Raw genomic sequence first — 6,009 nt, forward strand, 5'->3', positions numbered from 1 at the left:
CTCGGCTAATTGATCCGCTAATGGGCCCCGCGCCGCGGCCGCGCCTAATGAGGCGGGAGGAAGGGGAGGAGGGAGGAAGGAAGGGGGGGAGGAGGAGGGGGAGAGGGAGGATGAAGAGAAGGGAGGGGGGAAGGGGAGAGAAGGGAGAGGCGGGAGGAAGGAGCGGGGTTAGGGAAAGGAGGGAGAAGGAAAGAAGGGGGGATGTGGGGGAGGGGAGGAAGGCGGGGAGTGAAGGAGCAATAGAAGAGGGGGAGGGAGGCAAGGGGGAGGGGCAGAGAGACCCCAGAGCGGGCTGCGAGGGGCAGGTCTGGGTGAACTCAGCTGTTCTGACTACCCCACCTCCCTCTCTGGGAGTCCCCTCTTCTACCCTCTCCCCCTTTTTAAGGGTCTTTCCAGCAGCGAGGATCCCTGTGCTTCAGGGTATGCAGGTCCCTGACTTTAAGCCATGATGTTCCTGTGCATACAATCATGTCCTCCCACAGGCCCCAGTGGCAAGAGGCTGACCCAGCACCCTCCTGCACCCCAGTACCCCAGAGCCAGGCTCACCTCCTCCTCCTGGTGTGGCTTCCTGGGCTGAGGAGGGGTCAAGGACTAACAGATTTTCCAGCCAGCCGGGGAAAAAAAACATCCTCTAAACGAGGATGTGACATTAAACATTCACATTGCACGCTGGCCAGGTACATCTGCTGCCTGAAATATTTACATGGCCTTCCTCCTTTCAGAGTCTGGGAGTTTGCGCCTTGAACTTAGACTTGGAGGAGAAACAAAAAGCACCTGCAGTGATGTGGAATCAGGGACCTGGGCATGACCACCCCACATGCTCACCCCATTGTACAGACAGGAAAACTGAGGCCTGAGGAAGGGCAGGAAGTTGTCAAAAGTCACAAGACAAGACAGGGCCACAGCCGGTCTCCTGCCCTTGGCTGGCTGGCTGGTGGAGCTCTTGGCCCCACTAGGCAGGACCAGAAATAATCGGGAAAGCAATGCAGATCATAAGGATAACAGAAATCATGAAAAGCTGCCATCCACTGAATATCTATTATGCTCTGACCTTGGCTCAGGGCTTTGGCTGCAGTTCTCAAACAATTCTTGAACATGCCTGGTGAAGGAAGGACCATTTTACAGATAAAGAAACTGAGGCCTGAGGTGTCAAGTGACCCCCCCCCTACTGAGGCATCAAGTAGGGGCACATAGCAGAGAACCAGGATACTGGAAGACACACATCTTAGCCTGGACTCAGCGCAGGTGGGCAGAGCTCTGGCCCTTCCCCTCGCTCGGGGCCTTCATTCTAATCGGCATCCTTTTCCAGTCTGAGGGTGACTGAGCACGGTGTCACCTCTGGGCGACCCTTTGCATGGTGGAACACACTGTCCCCACAGCCACTGCACTCCAGCCATCACCACCACCCTCTCTCTCCTGCTCGCTTTATCTTTACAGCATTGATCGCTGTGAACAACTTAGGTCAACAAATATTCCCTGTCCTCTGCTTTTCCTCACACCGGAGATGAGTTCGACAACAGGGACTGGGTCTGTTTGGGTCACTCCTGAATCCCTAGGGTTTGGACTCCTGCCTGGCGCACAGTAGGTGTTCAGGGAAGATGTAGGAAGAAAGTGAGAAGATGGCAAAGGAGACAGCGAGATGGGTGGGCCTAGGCCAGCCCTGTAGGACGCTTTCAGTCGGATGGGGCTTCCAAGAGCCCTGGAAGGTGTTGGAGCAGAGGAGGGGAGCAGCCACACCCATGATGGGTAGGATCTTCTGGGGTCGCAGAGGGGCCGGTCTGGAGGGGAGACAGAGGCAGGACGAGCCCTGCGTGGAATTTAGATATTTTCTGACTTTAGGGGCTGCAGGAGGGAGCTGCCTGTACCCCAAGGCCCTGCCAAACGCCCAAGCACTCTGCTCTGCAGAGCTCTCGCGGGGTCTGCCCTTCTCCGACTATCTCTGCACCTCCTCTGCCTCCGGGTACCTCCGGGTCTCGGTCTCTCTCTTCCTTGGTCCTTCAAGGTCTTTCTAGATCTCTCTCTCCTCCCCCTCGAACACTCCCTCCTACTGTGCTCCCTCCCCGCCATCCCCGCCTCTCAGTCGACCTCGCTGGTCCTCCCCGCCTCCAGCTCCCCCTACAAACCTCTCCCACCCACCCAGGGCCCCTGGGCCCGGTTGCTGGGCGCCTGCCAGGCCAGGAAGCCCGCCTCTCCCCGCCCTTGACCCTCCGCCTCTTCGCGTCCTCCTCCCCCTCCGCCCCCTCCCAGCCCCTCCGCCCCCTCCCAGCCCCTCCGCCCCCTCCCAGCCCCTCCGCCCCCTCCGCCCCTCCGCCCCTTCGCCCTTTCCTCCTCCGCCCCCTTCACCCTCTCCTCCTTCCCCGCCCCTCCTCCTTCCCCGCCCCTCCTCCCTCTTTGTCCCCTCCATTTCCTCCTCCCCCTCCCCTCTGGGCCTCCCTCCTCCCAGGTGGGGGAGGGGCGGTGCCCTCGCTCCGCGTCCCCTGCTGGGCTTGACCTGGCCAGTTGGGTGACGCGTTGGCCCGGCCTGCGGGGTTACCCGTGGTTCCTCGGCCGCGGCGGCGCGGGGGGACGAGGGGGCGGCCCCGGGGACCCAAGACCACAGCCACCGAGCGCTCACCCCGAGCGCCGCCTACTGTGTGACCTTGGACAGGTCCCTCGGCGTCTCTGGGCCTGGCCGCCTCCATTCTCCGCCCCCCGCCCCCCCCACGCTTCCAAGCGAGACCCACCACCCACCAGCAACCGGAATTTATTCGGCGCCTGCTGTGTGCCAAACTCTGTGGTGGCTGCCCTGGACTCAGGACAGGACCCCTCTTTGCCCCTGGTGGAACCCACAGCGGGTAGAGAAGACAGACAACAAACAAACTCGTGAATAAGATAATTTCCGAGAACAGTCAGGTGCTGGGGAGAAAAATCCAGTAGGGGCAGGAGACAGAGAATGACAGGAGGCTACTTAAGCCAGGAGATGGGGGGAGGTCTCTCCAAGGAGGTGACATTTGAGCTGAGACCTGGATGACAACTGGAGCCTGCATACAGGGGATGGGGTGGGGGGAGGTGTTTCAGGCAAAGGGAGTCCAGGGCAGAAGCCTGGAGGCAGTTCAGCCTGGTCAACTGCAGGGTCTCATCCCCTACTTTGCAGGGCGACTGTGAGTATCAGACACAAGGTCAAGTGAATAAAGCAGCTAGCCTGGAGTAATCAATGTCTTGAGAACCATTACCAAGGACAGCCCCCTTTTCCAGATAAGCAAACTGAGGCCCAGAGAGGATAAAACGACTCGCTGCACATCAGAAGTTGGAGAGGGAGATTTATATTGAATGCAGTGTTCCACTCACACCTGTGCAGTGCAGGGAGGCTGGGGGAGTCTCGGGTCCAGCAAGGAGCGCCCTCCCCAGGGGAGAGATGGAGGTAGAATTCACAGAGATGCCACGTGGCAAAGTCCAGAGGGTGAGGTCAAGGCTTGGCATGGGGTGGGGTGGTGGGGTGAGTTTGGTGATGTGGGGTCTAGGATAGATACATTGACCAGGAAACCCCAGGGTTTTAAAAATAGGGGATGCTTTGGGCTTCACTGGTGGTCCAATGGTTAAGACTCCACTTCCACTGCAGGGGCCACGGGTTTGGTCCCTAGCCAGGGAAGTTTCACATGCCCTGAGGTTTGGCCCCAAAAAAGGGGGATACCTTTTGAGTGTGAGCTCCAACCCTGTTTGCCCCAGTTGCACATCCTGACATCATCATAATAGCTGAAGCTGTTTCATCTGTCAAACTTTGATTCTGCGACACCGATGAGAAAATATCTGGCATTATCCCCATTTTACAGCGTCATAGGAGCACAGTTTCCAGGGTAGGATTTGAACCCAGACCTTCAGGTTGCAGAGGTGCCTTACTGTCAGGGTTAGCACTGGATAGGTTGGCAGGGGCTCTGGGACTCTGCCTCACATGTCAAATGACCTGGGAGAGGCTCTACCCCTAAGCTTCCCAACACATGTGGAACGGGTGTGGTTGGGTCTGGACAGACCGTAAACATTAAGCAAATAAATTGTGAGCATTCAGGACTTCTCTGGCAGTGCAGAGGTTAAGACTCCATGCTTCCACTGCAGGGGGCATGGGTTCGATCCCTGGCTGGGGAACTGAGATCCCACATGCCAAGAGAGATGGCCAAAAATTAAAAAAAAAAAAAAAAAAGAAATTGTAAATGTTCAGAGAGTGACTAGGCTTCCAAAGGAAATAAAATGAGAAAAGCTGACCAGGTAGGGAGCTTGGGGCCAGCTAGAGCCAGGGTGGCCAGGCCAGGCCTCCCTCTGTGGTGATGTTTGATCTAAGCTTGAGCCAGTCATGGTCCAGGCAAAAGAAACAGCTTGTGCAAAGGCCCTGAGGCAGGATCATCATGCCCGTGGTGTTGGAGGAACAGGGAGGAGGCCTGGGGGGGAGTGAGTGATGAGGAGAGGAGGAAAGTGATGGGGGTCAGATCTTGTAAACAGAGGTGGGGAGTTTGGATTTTATTCTGAGGGTGATGGGGAGCTATGGAAGATTCTTGAGCAGAGGGAAGGATGAGATTGGATTCACATTTTCATGGGTGATCAAAGATGTGGGAAAAGTGAAAAGTGAGTGTATAGCCCAGCTGTTGGGTGTGAAGTGAGGCTGGGTGGAGAAGGGCCATTTGGGGCATAAAGGAAGTGTAAATGGCTACCCTGTTAAGAGCGTTTACTATGAATTTAAAAATATTTATTTATTTATTTGGCTGTGCCAGGTGTTAGTTGCAGCATGTGGGATCTTTAGTTGCAGCACATGGGATCTAGTTCCCTGAACAGGGATCAAACCCAGGCCCCCTGCATTGGGAGCCTGGAGTCTTAGCCACTGGACCACCACAGGAGTCCCTACTATGAAGCATTTTAAGTACTTTATAGGCTTGAACTTATTTGAAGATTCTATTATCAATCTCCTTTTCCAGATGAGAATACCCACTGAGCCCAGGTCCATCCTGGACTCCCAAAAGTCCTTTGTTTTTTTTCCCCTTTGCAGTCCAGTTCTTGCCCAAGGGGAGGCTGGAGTTTGGAGCCCTCAGCCAACCCCAGTGCCTCCAGCCACTGGCTGCTGTCTCCCCTGTCCCCCATTAACCAGAGCCTAATGGGATTTTACAGACCCTTGTGAAAGTAGGCAGAGTGATATTATACCCATGCTGTGTTCACTCCCCGCTTCAGCTTCACAGCCAGCGAATGTTCAGAGGTCCACTCAGTAAGGCAAGAGGTCAGACCTCAAGGCTCCTCAATCCCAGGGCAGGGTTTAAAGTTGCCCCATCTTTCCTCTTCCATGTTGGGTTAGGGTTATATAAAAGGCACAGTTCAAATGAGGCAACTCCTATGCACCCTGAAGAACCTCAGCTTAAACACCCCACCAGACACCTAGCATGCCTTTCCAACTTTCCATGTAGGCACCTCACTCCTGGCTCTGCCTTCACCCCTATCTCCACCCCAGGCCCTCCTTTCTCCTCAGCTCTGGCCACTCTCAGGGGGCTGAGTCTTGTGCTTGGTCTCCTCCCACTTCCCCAAACTTGGGAACCCCTCCTGCATGGCTTAGCTCTGGCTGCAAGCTTGGGAGCAGCAGAAAGCATTGGTTTCATGAATAAATCTTGTGCAACCGTCTCACTGTACAGGTGAGAAGACTGGCCCGGAGAGATGCGCTCAAGTGTCCCTAGGTCACATGAGGAGGTAGAGGGCGCTAGAACAGGGCAGGAGGGCTCCCCGTGTTCATGGGTGGAAGGAAACGTGTGTAATTTTTCTGAGGGGGGCTCACAGCCAACCGTGGCGGGAACGGAGGCTCAGAGGTCACCCGAAAGCCCTGGCCAGCGGGAGGGCACAGGCCTGGCTGGTGGCCCAGCAGCTCGGCTAGGGGGGCGGTAGGCAGAGGTTGGCGAAGTCGGAAGCCAAAGGCTTGGCCTCCCCGAGGGAGCCGCTTTCCCGGCCCGGGTCGGATCAATGGGCTGTAATTATACCGCGCCGGGCCCGGAGCCGGCGGGGAGG

Source organism: Giraffa tippelskirchi, chromosome 6 (genome assembly GCF_054371585.1).
Source record: "Giraffa tippelskirchi isolate mGirTip1 chromosome 6, T2T-mGirTip1v1.2.pri, whole genome shotgun sequence".
Taxonomy (NCBI): domain Eukaryota; kingdom Metazoa; phylum Chordata; class Mammalia; order Artiodactyla; family Giraffidae; genus Giraffa; species Giraffa tippelskirchi.